The sequence below is a fragment of the Octopus bimaculoides genome, chromosome 13, assembly GCF_001194135.2.
Source record: "Octopus bimaculoides isolate UCB-OBI-ISO-001 chromosome 13, ASM119413v2, whole genome shotgun sequence".
Taxonomy (NCBI): domain Eukaryota; kingdom Metazoa; phylum Mollusca; class Cephalopoda; order Octopoda; family Octopodidae; genus Octopus; species Octopus bimaculoides.
In genome coordinates, this window is record NC_068993.1 from 10,532,974 (window position 1) to 10,551,401 (window position 18,428).

An 18,428-nucleotide genomic window follows, 5' to 3' on the forward strand; every position below is an offset into this window, starting at 1 on the left:
ATATATATATATATATATATATATATATATATAGCTGGGACTCTGGCAGGTGCTACTACTCTGGGTCAGAGTAAACCCAGGGACAATAGTGGTTAACAGGTGGTTCCACACTCCTTAAAACCCTGAAATGCCCAAATCCAAGTCAAATTACCAGAAGCAGTTTTCCTGCTTCTGGCACCATTTTCAATATACTTTATTGTTCTGCTTATGCGTGTGTTCCAATAATTGCGACAAGGGTATCATTTTGCCGTACATAACTACTGAAAGAAACATTTGAAACTGTGATCAGGGAATTCCTTTATGCAGATGATGGCTTCCTGGCCCACACTACTGGTACCATGCACTACATTATGGATCATATTGCCCCTTGATATATATATCCTTTGGCTTAAAAAAATAAGTCTAACAAAAACCAGCATAATGTTCACACCTGCACCTAGTGAACCATATGTTGAACCAAGTATCATAGTATACAGTGCAATATTACGTGTAGTTGACATTTTTATCTGAGTAGAAATGTTGTTGAGAGATGTTTCCCTAGATATAGAAATATATCTATGCATCTAGAAAGTATCTGTTGCATTGGAGAAGGTCTTCCTCTATAGGTATACTGGTGAAAATTATAATTATCACTAATAACAGTTGGTTAAATATCAAAAATATCTGTAATGTTTTATTGTATAATAAGCTTGTTATTTTCTAGGTTATCAACATCAAATTCAGAAACATTTGTTTTCAAATATCATATTTGACAGATGGAATAGGAGATGCACATTTCTTGCCCCACCAAAACAAATAAGTCTAAAAAAAACAACCCCCCCCACCCACCAGTTAGGCTGATATTACTTGCTTTAATGCACAAAAAGCATATTTTCACCTGAATATGAGCTGCTGAGTGGAGGTGCAATGGCCCAGTGGTTAGGGCAGCGGACTCTCCGTCGTAGGAGTGTGGTTTCGATTCCCAGACCAGGTGTTGTGAGTGTTTATTGAGCGAAAACACTTAAAGTTCCACGAGGCTCCGGCAGGGGATGGTGACAAACCCGGCTGTACTCTTTCACCACAACTTTCTCTCACTCTTACTACCTTTTCTGTTGTACCTGTAATTCAAAGGGCCAACCTTGTCACACTCTGTGTCACGCTGAATCTCCCTGAGAACTACGTTAAGGGTACACGTGTCTGTGGAGTGCTCAGCCACTTGCACGTTAATTTCACGAGCAGGCTGTTCCGTTGATTGGATCAACTGGAACCCTCGTCGTCGTAACCGATGGAGTGCCAACCATGAGCTGCTGAAATTAGGATGCATCCAATGACATTTTTCCTCTCCAAACACTGCTCAAAATCCAACCAGGGTTCTGTATGAAAAGTTGGGCTGATATTGCATTCTTTAATGCACTGAAAATTCTTTTCCTAAATACATACCACTGAAATTGGGACACATCAAATACGCCTGTGTCTTTTATGCCATCAAATACAATACTTAACATCTACACCAGGTTTTCATTGGTCTAATCTTCCATTGTCATCTGTGTCTTATTTTTATCTATATACATATGTAACAATATGGTGGACAGGATTCCAACTAGGAAATATTATTTCCTGAATCAGGATTCAAATGCACACACATAAATGGCTTTATGCACTAGGTTACTGACACATGTCTTGTCATAACAGTAGTTTTATATTTTGGACAACACCATATCAATTCTATTCCAGTGTTATTAAAACCAGGGTAATTATCCTTTATTTGCCAATGAATTCTGGTTAACTTAATACAACTGGTGTTAAGGATGTTGAAATGTCATACTTGTTAATCAAATGGAATGCCACTTTTTTTTTGGTTTTTGTTGGTAATGTTATTTAACATTTTTTGTCATTTCTATGTGTTATATTTTAATTTTTTTTTTTTGTTTGAGAAAGAAAAAAACGCCCAAGAGTCAATAGTTTATTCTGATGTCCTGTCCTCACTACCACTTCTATCTACTTCCATGCTTTCTATCTATCTATCTATCCATCTATCTATCTATCTGTCTGTCTATCTGTCTGTCACCTACCTAGTCTTCAGCATAATTAAAAAGTCATGAAACACACATACAATGCTTGTATGGACATGCATGCATAGACACACAAAGTTGCCAATATAATTGTAGACTTACAAATGTGCAATCTTGTTGCCACATACACACACAAGTGTACAGGTACACATTCAGATTCACATATATACACAAATGCATAAAAGCCACACACACACACACAAACACACACACACACACACACACACACACACATATGTGGCTGTGTGTGTGTTTGTCTTGACACTTGTATGCGAATGTGTGTCTATACAGATCATTTAAAATTTGCTAATAGCAGAAACCTATTCAAAATCATACATACATACATAAATGCATATAAATGCATACACAAACACATATGCATATATAAATAAATTATATATAAAATTATGAATTCAACAACTATCAATTGATTCCAGCTTTCAATTATAAATTTCTCTAAAATTACATGAAAAAAAAAGGAAAAATTTAATTAATATTCAATGTATTTCCAGTTCAGACATATCATTTAATTAATTTTTTTAGCAGAATATAAATTGACCAAGAAAGAAGCGCAAATTTTAATTAATATGAAGTCAACTCATCTTTTTTATTATTATTATTATTATTTTCCAATGCTGGTGAGCCTGAATTTTATTTCAATTTTTTACTTCGGCGACCAGAAAAATGGGTAAATTGACAAATTAAACGACTTAAAAATGTTAAGTTGTTTGACCCAAGAAAGAAATCTGTGGTTTGACAAGTTTTAGTTAGTAGAAGTGATGTTGCATATATGTGTGTGTGTGTGTGTGTGTGTGTGTAATACATGTATGTATAATACATGCATATAAATGGGCGTTTACAAACACTTCTGTCTATTTATCTAGCTATATACATATACACATGTATAATTATATACATACATACATGATGACACATGCATAGTAAGTTCAGTTCAAAATATCTTTTTTATCCAAGTACAAAAAAGTTGATATGCATGTTATATATAGATATAAAAACAAACGTATACATATATACACACATACATTTATTGGGTTGGTGCATAATTATTGCGGCTTCTTTTCAACAAATTTTATTCAACAAAAACGATAACGATATTTAACAAAAGCATCTTTAAATGATGGTCTGACTGTCTGCCTAGCAAATGGGAAGCAGTAATTGAAGTAGATGGTGAATATGCTCCGGAATAATCATTTAAAGATGTTTTTGTTACATGTTGTTGTTTTTGCTAAATAAAATTTGTTGAGAAAAGCCACAACAACTATGCACCAACCCAATACATCACTATTTGATTTGACTCCATTATTACAAATATATATACAAGGTGCCACACAGTGGGACTGAACCCGGAACCATGTGGTTTGTAAGCAAGCTACTGACCACACAACCACTCCTACACCTATTAATGTTAAAAATATACAAAAGACAATGTCTACATTTGGAAAGGCACACTCAATAATGTTTATTTAAGCAAGTTTGAGGTGATTTCTTTTATGCCATAAACCATTCTGTGGTGCCTCACTTTCCCTTGATGGCTTAAGCACATTCTTATTTTGCTTAATGGTTAATCCAGTGCTGAGTATGAGGGGAGATTAATGGATGGTTAGAGATGGGGATAAAGGTGAATGTAGTGAGTGATGGGCAAGGGTGGAAGTGCTACTAATGGGAAATATCAGTATAATGAGATGTATGAGTATGTGTGTGTCTTTGTGCCTGTGTTTGTCTCCTCCTTCCCCATCGTCTGACAACAGGTGTCTGTTTATGTCCCTATAACTTAACAGTTCTAGTGGAGGCGCAATGACCAAGTGGTTAGGGCAACGGACTCGCGGTCATAGGATCGCGGTTTCGATTCCCAGACCGGACGTTGTGAGTGTTTATTGATTGAAAACACCTAAAGCTCCACGAGGCTCCGGCAGGGGATGGTGGCGAACCCTGCTGTACTCTTTCACCACAACTTTCTCTCACTCTTACTTTCTGTTTCTGTTGTGCCTGTAATTCAAAGGGTCAGCCTTGTCACACTGTGTCATGCTGAATCTCCCTGAGAACTACGTTAAGGGTACACGTGTCTGTGGAGTGCTGAGCCACTTGCACGTTAATTTCATGAGCAGGCTGTTCCGTTGATCGGATCAACTGAAACCCTCGACGTCATAAGCGACGGAGTGCCAACAACAAACAACTTAATAGTTCAGCAAAACAGATCAATAGAATAAGTACCACACTTAGAAAATAACTCCTGGGGGTCAATTTGTTCGACTGAACCCTTCAAGGCAGTGCTTCAGCATGGCCACAGTTCAATGACTGAAGCAAGTTGAAGCAGGCAAAACGACATGCACATAAACATGATACACCCATATCAGGCATTTGTTATTAAGTTCAGATGACGAGTCATGTGACATGGGTGTTTAATATATGCAGGTTAGTGTGCAAGGAATATATTATCCTGTCCAGGAATGTCGTTGTCGTCAACATCATTTTATTGTCATCATCATCATCAACAGCAGCAATGAGTAATATAACTATTTATTTTAGACAGTAATACTTCAATTTATTTCATCTCTTCTGTTGTATATACATTACATGTGTGTGTGTGCGTGTGTGTGTGTGTATATATATATATATATATATATATATATATATATATATATACACGCAGACACGGAGGTAATTAAGAAAGGGAAACACCATAATAAATTTATAAGTAGTGTATTTGAGTGTGTGTGTGCGTGTATCTATGTGATCATGATATGAAAATAAATTTATTTATACACACACCTGGCTAATCTTAGATCCAAAAGCATATACACAAAACTACAAACATGCATACATGAATTCATAAACACACACACATACACAAATATGTATGTATATATGTATACGTATGAGTGTGTGTGTGTGTGTGTGTGTATATATTATATATATATATTTATATACACATACACGTGTGTGTATATACATGTGAATGCATATATATATACATGTATGTGTGTGTGTGTGTGTATATATACATGCATGCATACATACATACATACATACATACATACATACATGCACATACAGTCCATGAGCTGCTTGTACATATTTTGCAAATGTCAGGCAATTCCCACCAAGTTGGTTTCTTCGCCTCATATTTAACTACCGTTATCCTATAATTCATGCTACAATGTGAAGCGAACTTTGAGAATATGAAAATAAGCCTATGCCTGTGACATATACAAAAAAGGACTGACCTAGTCACAGCAACTCTAAAAAATCAAACCACACACACAAACACACACATACATACACACACAAACACACACACACACACATCATTGATATGGATAAGATTTTTGTGAGAATCTGATAGGATTTTCCAATTTATTTTTTTATCTTTAACTCATTTCAGTCATTGGACTGCAGCCATTCTCGGGCACCACCTTGAAGGTTAGTCAAACATATCAACGTCTGTATTTATTAATTTTTTTTAATTTTTGCAGTCTGGAACTTATTCTATTGATCTCTTTTGCCGAACTGCTAAGTTATATGGATATAAACAAACCAACACCAGTTATCATGCTGTGGTGAGGGACAAACACACACACACACACACACACACACACACACACAAGCTTCTTTCAGTTTCTATCTACCAAATCCATTTCTAAGGGTTTTATCAGCCTGGGGCTATATCATAGAAGGCACTTGCTAAAAGTACTATGCATTGGGACTGAACCCAAGACCACATGGTTGAGAAGCAAGTGTGTAAACCACACAGCCACACCTATGCCTATTTTTAAAAAAATGTGGAATGCTTCAAGAATTTTAATATATTTTTGATAGCCCTTTATATTTTTATTTTTACTAATTTAAATTTTCCTTTTCATGTTTAAATGAATTTTTTTTCTTTTCCAATAAGTAATTGTTTAAAAAAAAAAATGAAAAACCAAAATGTAAGGCTATTTCAGTCCATCCCCCCTCACTCACACACGTTTACCTACACACCCAATAAAAGCTCTAGTCTTGTGGTAAGAATTTCACTTCCTAGCCATATGTTTCTCAGTCCAGTCCTACAGGTGGCACCCTAGGCAAATATCTTCTACTTTAACATCAGGCCAATCAAGGCCTTATAAGTGGATTTGGTAGATGGAAACTGAAAGAAGCCTATTGTGTGTGTGTGTGTGTGTGTGTGTATATACATATATTTAAATATATATTTTTTTGGTATGTTTGTTTCCAAACAGCACTTCTTTTAGTGCTGTTGACACCACTAGATTGAATGGTACTGCCCAGGTGTCGAAACCATAATGATATCTGTGGGGCAGCTGATGGAGGTATGCTGGATTGTTGGTATGGCTGTTTTTGTATATGTGGAATAGTATTATAACATACTTTTGATATATATTTATAAAATATGTATGTGCATATATCTATGTATGTCTTTGTGTTTGTCCCCCCCCCCACCACATGACAACCATTGTTGGGTTGTTTACATCCCTGTAACTTAGTGGTTCAGCAAAAAGAGATTGATAAAATAAATTCCATAGGTACTGGGATCGATTTTCTTGACTAAACTCTTCCAGGCATGCCCAATGACTGAGAAAAGTAAAAGATGAAAAACAAAATAAAATTTCAAAATTTAAAAAAAAAAAAAAAATCATTATCGTTGTTTACATTGTCTGCTTTCAGATGAGATTTGCTGAGACAGAATTTCTATGATTAGATGCTCTTCCTGCCACCTACCTTTAACCTGTTTCCAAGTAAGGTAATATTTCCTCCCCAAGTTCTTCAAACAACAAACATTTCAATGGCTAGACATGCTTATATAGAAAATTACAAATGAACAACATTGTTGCTCGTATGAGGATGAGGATGTCCAGACAAAGAGATACAAATATACAAATGACTGGTTTCTTGTTGTTTCTATCTACCAAATCCACTAATATATATATATATATATATATATATATATATATATATTGGAAATGTGCTGTGCGTGAGAAGACCCGGCAAGCCAAGTAAGATCGTTGCCAGTGCCCCTGGACTGGTTCTTGTGCGGGTGGCACATGAGATGCACCATTTTGAGCGTGGCCGTTGCCAGTACCGCCTGACTGGCTCCCGTATGATTTTCGAGCGAGATCGTTGCCAGTGCCCCTGGACTGGCTTGTGCGGGTGGCACATAAAAGACACCATTTCGAGCGTGGCCGTTTTCGTGCGGGTGACACGTAAAAGCACCCACTGCACTCTCTGAGTGGTTGGCGTTAGGAAGGGCATCCAGCCGTAGAAACTCTGCCAAATTAGACTGGAGCCTGGTGTTGCCATCTGGTTTCACCAGTCCTCAGTCAAATCGTCCAACCCATGCTAGCATGGAAAGCGGACGTTAAACGGTGATGATGATGATGATGATATATATATATTTATATATATAGATAGATAGATAGATAGATAGATAGGTATTTCATATCATACTCCAGACACACTCAACTACCAAAACAAAAAACACACAAAATCAAAATGGGGGAAAGGACTACCATCCAATATGAATACCGCTACTAATAAGAATGATAATAATATTAATAGCACCCTCAACGTAAAACATCCAAAAATTTATTCATGTATTCACCATAAAAGTGTTTTGCTGCGTGTAAAATGTCAAAACAATAAATTGGCTACAAATTTGTTTTCTGACATTTCCAATCAAATTCTTCTGCCTTTTTTTTTTTTGTCTTTTATTTTACATTTTCTCATGTTACTTTTGTCTCTCTGTCCTTTTCTTTTTCTAAAAATTAAAAAAAAAACTTAAATACATAAATTTATCTTTTATCACGCAAATCTAATCCAGTTTGATTATTTTAATGTATTTGCCTTTTATCTTTAGAGAAGTTTTTCCTTTCTTTCAGCTTATTTTTTTGGTATTTTTAAAACTAATTAAATAAAAGAAAAACAACAACAAAACAACTTATCTTGTCTTTCATTTCAATAAAATTCAACAGATGAACCAATGATGGAATCTCTAAGAAGCTGCTCAAATTGACACATCTAACCTGCTAGAATTAACAGCCAAAGCTTCCTTAACCCACTCTGTCCTAGATCGCAGGAATGGCTGTGTGGTAAGTAACTTGCTTACTAACCACATGGTTCTGGGTTCAGTCTCACTGCGTGGCATCTTGGGCAAATGTCTTCTGCTATAGCCTCGGGTCGACCAAAGCCTTGTGAGTGGATTTGGTAGACAGAAACTGAAAGAAGTCCGTCGTATATATGTATATATATGTGTGTGTGTGTGTGTGTGCGTTTGTGTGTGTGTGTTTGTCCTCCTAGCATCACTTGACAACCGATGCCGGTGTGTTTATCTCCCCGTCACTTAGCGGTTCGGCAAAAGAGACTGATAGAATAAGTACTATGCTTACCTTTCATTCTTAGAGCGTCAGTATAATAAAGTGTTAGTTGAGCATTGACATTGATGTAACTGACTTATCCCCCCATCCAAAATTAATGGCCTTGAGCCAAAATTTGAAACCATCTACTATAATAATACTCTTGTTTATTTCTCTGTCACAACATATGAATGAGAAAGGAAGGGGTGAGAGATGAATAAGGAAGGAAGGGGTAATGGCAAACTGGTGGGATGGTGAACATTCAGCGCTGAAAAGAAAAATCAAACAGCGTTTCAACTCTGTGTGTGTGTGTGTGTGTGTGTGTGTACAAGGGAAGTATGTGAATGTATGTGAACATTGACAAGTGTATTAATTTGATTTGCCATCCATATTATATATAAAATACTACAATTAACTGTCATTTCTGACAGCATGGGGCCAGCTAGTTGTTAATATTATGGCAGTGAGCTTGCAAAACCGTTAGCACGCCAGGCAAAATGCTTAGTGGTATTACGTCTGTCTTTAGTTCAAATTCTGCCAAGGTCGACTTTACCTTTCATCCTTTTGGAGTCGATAAATTAAGTACCAGTTGCATACTGGGGTTGATCTAATCGACTGGCCCCCTTCCCCAAAATTTCGGGCATTGTGCCTAGAGTAGAAAAGAATATTATGGCAATAAATGGCAAAATCAAAGCATTATAGAAAACTCTTTCTGTATTGAGTAACCCTTTAGACTCCAAGTTAAAATTGCAAATAATCAATCTCTCGTTTTTCCAAATTCAATACAAGTAAGTACAAGTCAAGTTTGGACTTGACTTATTTTCTAATTAAAAATTTATTAGTTCAAGCTTGTGTCAAATATCCTTATTTTATTATCAGTGGCAGAACTACAAGTGTCAGAAAAAATGCTTTGCATTATATTCCTAATCATTTAAAATTTTGAGTTCAAATCTGGAAAAGGTCAAATTTGCCTTTTCTCCTTCAGGGTTGATAAAACAAAGTACTCATCAAGTATTGGGGTTGATTTCATCAACTATTTCCCCTATCCAACATTTCTGGCCTTGTACCTATGACAAATTATTTTTAATTAAGATGCTGTCGGATTGGTGGAATCATAAGTGCACTGGACAAAATGTCTTGCAGTATTTGTTCCAGTAATTTATGTTCTGAATTCAAATCCTACCAGGGGTAGTTTGTCAACCAACATGAATTGTGACCTGAATATGACACATTTGTTACATGAACCTCTGGAAAAGTGGTTCATACATGTCTGGTTGAATTCAATAACAAACTTCATATATCACACCAGAAAAACTGTCTCCACCTTGCTTTTCTCTCTACCCATAACCTAGAAATATATACTTTTGTTTTGTCCTTCTTTATCATTCCCTTCCCACACAACCATTTCTCCTCTTTGCCAACACCACACCTAATTTTCATTTACATTACTCCATCTACCAAAGGTACACCCTGCCAAAAACTAAATGTCAAACCAGAAAGAGCATAGTGAACCACAGCCTGATAACGACTAGGAAGTCAAAACACCAAAGTCATAGTCAACTTTTTTTCAATAAACTAATAAATATCTATGTCTATCTAGCTATACACCCACACACTTACATATGTGTAGTGTATCGTGTCTGTGTGAATGTTTGCAGTTTGCACTGAGCTACAACTACAAGTGGTGACATCCCCTTTGTAGCTGGGTTGCAATTGGTGACACTTATTGACATTTCCTCTCAAAAGATCATTTGGTAGCTCTGCGCTTTCAAATTCCTCTAGAATAAAAAAATCATTCCTTGCTTGAAAAACAAGTGTTGATGACAGGGAATGCATCCAAATGTAAAAATCCTTCTTCAAATTATTCCCCCAAGAAAAAGCAGATGTTAAACACAGAAATTAATGAATGAACAATCAATATATGTGTGTGCATGTGTGTGTGAAAAGACTATGTGCACTCTTACAGAGGTGACAGATGATGATTTATATTACTAATCCAAAGAGTTCAATTTGTGGGGTTGGGGGTGGGGGTATTTTGGTGTGTGGATACATGGGGGATAGTATGGGTTGTGAATCAAATTGTTCTGTTGGTATTTCAAGTTCACATCACAGACAAACAATGGTTTAATGAGTCTTGTGTGAAATCTTTGCTGCAGGAATGTAAGAGAATCTCTTCCCTCCTTGTTCCATATCCAATTCCTTTAAAGGCTAAATTGTGGTTGTGACATTCCAGGATTGTTGTCATCATTTTACAGTGTTTAAACATAAATAATTTGATTTCTCTTCAGTATTTCTAATTGCCAATACATACGTATTTACTCTTTATTTCCGTCTTTTATTTATGGAAGACATTTTATTTTATTTATTTGTTGTTCCTTTTTTTTTTATAGAGGGGGAGTTTAATATGCTTATATATGCAAGCCTCTTCTTTTGTGTGTATGTGTAAATGTTTGAGTGTTGAAAAAAAAGTAGCAGCATGTGATGGGAAGAGGAAAATAGATAGATAGAGAATAAGAGAGATGGGGAGAGAGAATGTGAGAGATGAAACATGAGAGAGTAGGAGGAAAGACGGAAGAAGTAGAGAAAATAAGGGAAGGATAGTTGGATGTATATATGTGTGTATATAAGAGAGGGTGCTGAAAAGTTCCTGGCTTTAAGGGTATCGCGAAAGGCCTGATTGGTGACCCAACCTTTCGAGTTCTTTTAGAGGGTTTAGAAAAACTTAAGGACTGCTGCAATAAGTGTGTGAATCTAAGAGGGGAATATGTGGAATAAGAGCATAATTAACTGATCCTCCTGCATATTTTTGTATCCAAAACTGGGAACTTTACAGAACCACCTTGTATACTTGTACACACACAAAGACATAGACAGGGAAACACATGCACATACACAAACATATATACATTCATACAGATAGAGACATGTACACACACACATATAAATGTTCTTTGCATTAGAGGTCACAGCCAAAGCTATATACTGGGGTATCACGTTCTGCACCACTGCCAGCACATTGTATCTATGCATTTGTGAGTGTGCATACATGTAGCAATGTACATGTGTGTGTGTGTGTGCATGTGTGTGCAGAATATTTCCATCCAATGAACTCTGGTCATGTTGGGTCATACATTCATATACCCACACACGCACACACACACACACACATATATATATATATATATATATATATATATATATATATATATATATACACACACACACCAATACACATATGCACATCACGTTGGTGCATGATAAAAGACGCTTAGTCTGTAGTTTGCAATGAAGTGGGTGAGACACGTCCAACCTATGCCAGTACAACGAAACATATCTAATGTGTATTTGTGTGTATCTGTATTGATTCAATATGTATTTGAGCAAGTACGTGTGTGTGTATATATGTGTGTGTTTGTGTATATATATATATATATATGCATATATATATATACACACATATATACATTTGACACAGCATTTGACATTATATGTATGTATGTATGTATGTATATGTTTTTATGATGTGAATAACTACAGCAAATCCTGTTGAATCCCAACCACACCTAAAAATCTAGTTATGTGTAGGAGGCATTGTGGCAAATTATTATTATTATTATTATTATTATTATTATTAAGGTGGTGATCTGGTAGAATAGTTAGCACTCCAGGCAAAATGCTTAGCATGATTTCGTCCAACTTCATGCTCTGAGTTCAAATTCCACCAAATCGACTTTATCAGGGTTGATAAAATGAGTACCAGTTAAGTACTGGCGCTGATGTAATCGACTTGTCGCTTCCTCTGAAATTGTTGGCCTTGTGTCAAAATGTGAAATCATTGTTATTATTATAAAGGCAGTGAGCTGGCTGTATTGTTAGCATGTTGGGCAAAATGCTAAGTGGCTTTTTTGTCTGAGGTTGATTTTGCATTTGGAGATCAGTAAAATGAGTATTAGTTGGTCGCTGGGATCAATCTAATTGACTTACTCCAGCCCAAAGTTGCTGGCCTGGTGTCAAAATTTGAAACCATTATTACCTCCACCTTAGTGAAGACAGAGGTATTGTTTTCAGTTGTGTTTGTTTGTTTGTCTGTAGACAAGATATCTCAAGAATCGCTTGATAGATTCAAATGAATCTTTCAGGGATGTTTGGCCTCATGACTAGCATGAATGGATTAGATTTTGGGATTGATCCAGTACCAGACAAGGATTCTGGATCATCTTTCCTGCTTTTTTGCTTAATTTTTGACATTGGTGTTACCTTGGCAGAGGTTTGTGCTCTCTGAGTGCTCATTACTACTATTATTATTATTATTATTATTATTATTATTATTATTATTATTATTATTTTGATTATTATCATTTTTACTGCATTTCTTCCAACTTTACATTATGAGTACAAATTCCACTGGGATTGACTTTGCCTTTCATCCTTCCAAGGGTCAATAAAATAAATACCAATTACATACAGGGGTCGATGTAATTAACTTATCTCCTCACCTGAAATTGCTGGCCTTGTGTCAAAAGTTGAAACCATCATCATCATCATTATTATTATTATTATTATTATTTTTTATTATTAAGGTAGCAAGTTGGCAGAATCATTAGTGCTTTGGACAAAAATGCTTCATGGCATTTGTGAAGAGTTACGTCAATCCTTTTAAATTATTTATTATTATTATTATTATTAATATTATTATCATTATTATAATTATTATTATTATTCAGCAGTGTTATTGCATTTCTATGCATGCTTTCACTGCACAATCAAGCAATGGCTCAGTGGGCCTTTAGTGTGTGTAGCGTTTTGTTGTTTCAAATTCTGTATTCTATATGTATTGTATTCCATATGCACTATTTCTCTGTATATTGTGCATATTTATATGTCATTGGGTTTGGGTTCTGTATTAACTTGTATGTTTTATATTTTATTATATTATACATTTTACCACCCACCATCAACAAGAACATTGATATGCATAAATACACATGTAGGACATGTACAGATAGACATACTTGGTGTTAAAGTATATATATATATGTATGTATTGTGTACATATATATTTGTGCAGGTATGGCTGTATGGGCTCAGACATGGCTGTGTGGAAAGAAGCTTGCTTCCTAACCTCTTGATTCAGAGTTCACTCCCACTGCATAACACCTTGGGAAGGTGCCTTCTATTATGGCCTTGGGCTGACCTAAGCCTTGTCAGAAGATTTGGTAGACAGAAACTGAAAGAAGTCCACCGTGTGGCATGCAAAAGCACCCACTACACACTTAGAGTGGTTGGCATTAGGAAGGGCATCTAGCTGTAAAAAACTTGACAAATCAGATTGGAGCTTGGTGCAGCCTCTCGGCTTGCCAGTTCTCAGTCAAACCATCCAACCCATGCCAGCATATAAAGCGAACATTAAACAACAATGATGATGATGATGATGATGATGATGATATATATATATATATATATATATATATATATAGGCTTGGTGACAGGAAAATAGAACTCACAACATGAGTATATATTTACAGAGTAATTCTCAGGCCTTGAGTCTGCTGATTAAAAACAATAATAATATATGCATTTATGTGTGTATGTGTGTATATATATATATATATATATGACATTGCATATAACTGTTTCCTCTGCAATGTGTGCATGTGTTCACAAAAGATTTGTCTCCTTATATAATGCAGTAATTAACAATGAGATTCATTATATATTCATTGCACATCTAGCTTTGTCATAGGAAATAAAATTTGCACAACATGAGATTTTTGATGCACTGACTGCTAAAAATCAGAGAAAATGTATGTCTGTGGGTGTATACATATGCATGTGTGTGTGTGTGTATGCCAAAGTGGTTATGAAATTCACTTCCATTCCATGGAGTGCTTTGTTCATTCTCCTTTGCGCAGTGTTTTCCACTACAAGTCTGGCATGACCAAAATCTTTTAAGTGGGTTTGGTAGATGGAAGCTGAAAGAAGTCCAGTGTGTGTGTGTTTATACTTGTACTTTCCTGAAAATCACTGATCTACAAGCAGTGACATTGTTGCCGTTTCCCCACTGTCAACAAATTTATCTACTGGCTGTGTGCCTTTTGAAGATGTATGTAATAACATATAGGCGTAGGAGTGGCTGTGTGGTAAGTAGCTTGCTTACTAACCACATGGTCCCAGGTTCAGTCCCACTGTGTGGCATCTTGGGCAAGTGTCTTCTACTATAGCCTCGGGCCGACCAAAGCCTTGTGATTGGATTTGGTAGACGAAAACTGAAAGAAGCCCATCGTATATATGTATATATATATATGTATGTGTTTGAGTGTCTGTGTTTGTCCCCCCAACATCGCTTGACAACTGATGCTGGTGTGTTTATGTCCCCGTAACTTAGCGGTTCGGGAAAAGAAACTGATAAAATAAGTACTAGGCTTCTAAAGAATAAGTCCTGGGGTTGATTTGCTCGACTAAAGGCGGTGCTCCAGCATGATCACAGTCAAAAGACTGAAACAAGTAAAAGAGTAAAAAAGAGTATATTCCTTAGTCGAAGAAAAAGAAAAAAAAAGAAGAAACTAAAACAGTTGTGGGTCAGTAATAGGCAAATCATCCAGCTATAAAGCAAAGCTGCAATAATAAATTTACCTAACCTATGCCAGCATGTCTAGGACAGATCAAGAAAAATAACCATAGAAACAAAAATATATGGCTGGCTGGACACATTTGTCTGCCTGATGGAATATAGTCTAATTAAGTCATTAGTTTTCTAATGGAATATTGTTAAATATATGGTATTCTGGTTGCTTTCTAATAGAAAGCATTGTTAACCCTTTGCTTGTCCTCGGCAGAAGTAAAAATTTGCATAAGAGAGCTGAACAGCCGTCTTCAGAGAAAACCCCAATCAGCCAAGTGTTTTGGCCTTTAACTTATTACACTTTAAGGGGGCCAGGTCCAATCCAGGTCATGACCCCTGGGGTATATTTCTGCTGACACTTTTTAGCTACTTAGATATTGGAGACTTGTGCATTTAAACTGCATGGAGGGTTGATCTAGCTGGAACTAAAAGTCCATTCTTGTTTTCAGATTTAGCCCTTGTTTCATACATTCTAAATAATATTAAGCTTTTCTTACATAAGTCCCAAGTTACACTAGTAGGGGGAGAAAATTGGGAATGTGTACCATATATAATGTATGGATGTGAAAATATCTCCTGTGTATTCATATGTGAAACAGGACAGACAAAGGGTTAAATATGATATAGAATCCTAGAAATTTGAAGTTTGATGTTTTTTTTTATTAATATGGCAGATATTTCTGCTGTAGTCTGAGCAATAGATTTAGCTCTTTATAATTTCTTATTGATCTATGAATAAGAAATGAAAACTAAGACAAATTAACCCTTTAGCATTCAAATTTCTTTGTCAAATGTATTACTTGTTAATTCATATTGTTTTGAAGTAATCTATAATGCTGCTAAGACAGCCTACTCAAGTCTATAGAAGACATTTGCTCAAAGTGAAGTGGAGGCGCAATGGCCCAGTGGTTAGGGCAGCAGACTCGCGGTCATAGGATCGCGGTTTCGATTCCCAGACTGGGCGTTGTGAGTGTTTATTGAGCAAAAACACCTAAAAGCACCACGAGGCTCGGCAGGGGATGGTGGCGAACCCTGCTGTACTCTTCCACCACAACTTTCTCTCACTCTTACTTCCTGTTTCTGTTGTGCCTGTATTTCAAAGGGCCAGCCTTTTCACACCGTGTCACGCTGAATGTCCCCCAGAACTACGTTAAGGGTACACGTGTCTGTGGAGTGCTCAACCACTTGCACGTTAATTTCACGAGCAGGCTGTTCCGTTGATCGGATCAACTGGAACCCTCGACATCGTAAGCGACGGAGTGCCAACAACAACAACAACTACTCAAAGTGATGCAGAGTGGGACTGAACCCAAAATCATATGGTTGTAAAGCAAACTCCTCAATCACATAACCATGTATTTTTATGCATAAGAATAATTATGTATTTATTTATCTATGTGTTTACATTTGTAAATGAAAAGTACTTTATACATTCTCTTTGATACATTTAACATATTTAATGCATTTTTAACATACATGGATAATCACACTCTCACAAGTTCTATAATTATTACCAAGCAAAGCATAATTATTTTGTTGTTCTTTTGCTTATTAGGTACAACAACAACAACAAAGTCTGTTGATTTCTTTTGAATAGGCACAAATCCAAAATTTTTCTAGGTTAAATTGTTCACTGAATTACGCCCCACAACTTATTTATTGGCTCAAAAATGAGCCAATAAAGGAACCACTACATGGTCGCTCCTTTTGCTAGAAATAGCAGCCAAATTCTTCCCACTACTACCGCCACCAATTACATTTTACCATCATAGAAAAGGAGAAAACATTGGCTTTGGTATTTCTAGTTACCTGGAAACACTTTTGGAATGGCTATGAATTGAGTATCATTGATCTGTTTGATCAGAGCTGACCTGGGTCTTAACAATAATGGTTTCTATTTAAAGCACAACATGAGCAATTTTAGAGGAATGGGGTTAGATGATAGCATTGACCCCAGTACTTGACTAGTACTTTATTTTATATACAGCAAAGTTATCTTGGGTGAGATTTGGATCATAGCCATGTGTTGGGGGGAATTCTTTGGGGTTTGAATAATTCACTTCTGGAAACATGGGTGTTTCATTCATTATCCTTAAACAAACCTTATTCAAGGACCTTTTGAGTAGGATGGGCTACTCCACCTGAAGAAAATTCTAACTGGGTCCCACAAGCTGTTTATCTTGATATGAAATCACTATGTCATGCACAAATGGGAAGTCATGATGGGAATATTGGGCTTCATATATTCGTACCCCAGTGTCACTTTGATGGCATGCTCTGCTCTCTCACTCAGTAATAATAAAAGTGAAATAGAATCAGTGTGTGTTTATTGTTGGCATAATGACCCTCCTGAAACACACCACAGGATTCAACATTAACAAAGCATAGACCCTTATGTATTTGTGTTGTAGTGACAGGGGAATATTGTTAAGTAAATGCACAAGGAATCTACAAGAGTTTAGCGACTAAAATATGGGTTTTTCTAAGGCATGGCTATGTGGTAAGAAGCTTGCTTCCTAATCACATGATTCTGGGTTCAGTTTCACTGTCACACCTTGGGTAAGTGTTTTCTACTGTAGCTTTGGGCTGACCAAAGCCTTGTGAATACATTTGGTGGTTGGAAACCGAAAGACAATCACACACATATATATATATATATTTATATATATATATATATATATATATACATATGCATATATCTATGTGTGTGTGTGTGTCTTTGTGTCTGTATTTTTCCCACCCTACATCAATGGGACGATGTGTTGCAAGTTATGCATAGCTGAATGCACGAGAATCCTCGTGCAAACCAGAGAACATACTTAACTCCAGAATGGAGATTTTCAAGCCATGTTTACATTTTAGGAGGTTCCTGCTAGCCTTCTGGAGCCCACAAGATGGCAGTACAGCCGGAAATCAAGAGCCATTGGCAAAGGGAGATAATCCCCAATTGATACCTTTGAGTACGGCGTTTACTTCTTTGTATTTTTTAAGAGGTCATGGGCCAACATGTTTTTGGGATTTGATGAATACGCCATAAAGCTAAACCCTTTATGAACAGGAAACCTAAGGCAATCCCATAAACTGGCCTTCCCCATTTTTAATATATACTGCTCTACATCTGAGAGTGTGCTGCTTCTTTTGGATTTATGCCTTTTACAAACAATATATAAATTTATATATATACTCTCAGAGTGGTTGGCGTTAGGAAGGGCATCCAGCTGTAGAAACTCTGCCAAATCAGATTGGAGGCTGGTCTTGCCATCCGGTTTCACCAGTCCTCAGTCAAATCGTCCAACCCATGCTAGCATGGAAAGCGGACGTTAAACGATGATGATGATGATGATGATGATATATATATATATATATGTATTTTGCCTATAATATTGG

At 36.3% G+C, this 18,428-nt stretch overlaps 1 protein-coding gene and 1 long non-coding RNA gene across 2 annotated transcripts in view; one reads left to right on the forward strand and one right to left on the reverse strand.

The window, feature by feature from the left end:
- LOC106872757 (proteoglycan 4) overlaps nucleotides 1-18,428 on the reverse strand; it is a 329,051-nt gene that overhangs the window by 105,436 nt on the left and 205,187 nt on the right. The gene's annotated exons all lie outside the window — the stretch shown is intronic.
- LOC128249270 (uncharacterized) overlaps nucleotides 6,602-18,428 on the forward strand; it is a 25,469-nt gene continuing 13,642 nt past the window's right edge. The window contains exon 1 of the long non-coding RNA XR_008265358.1: nucleotides 6,602-6,805. This is a non-coding gene — a long non-coding RNA (uncharacterized LOC128249270). The remainder of the gene's footprint in view (nucleotides 6,806-18,428) is intronic.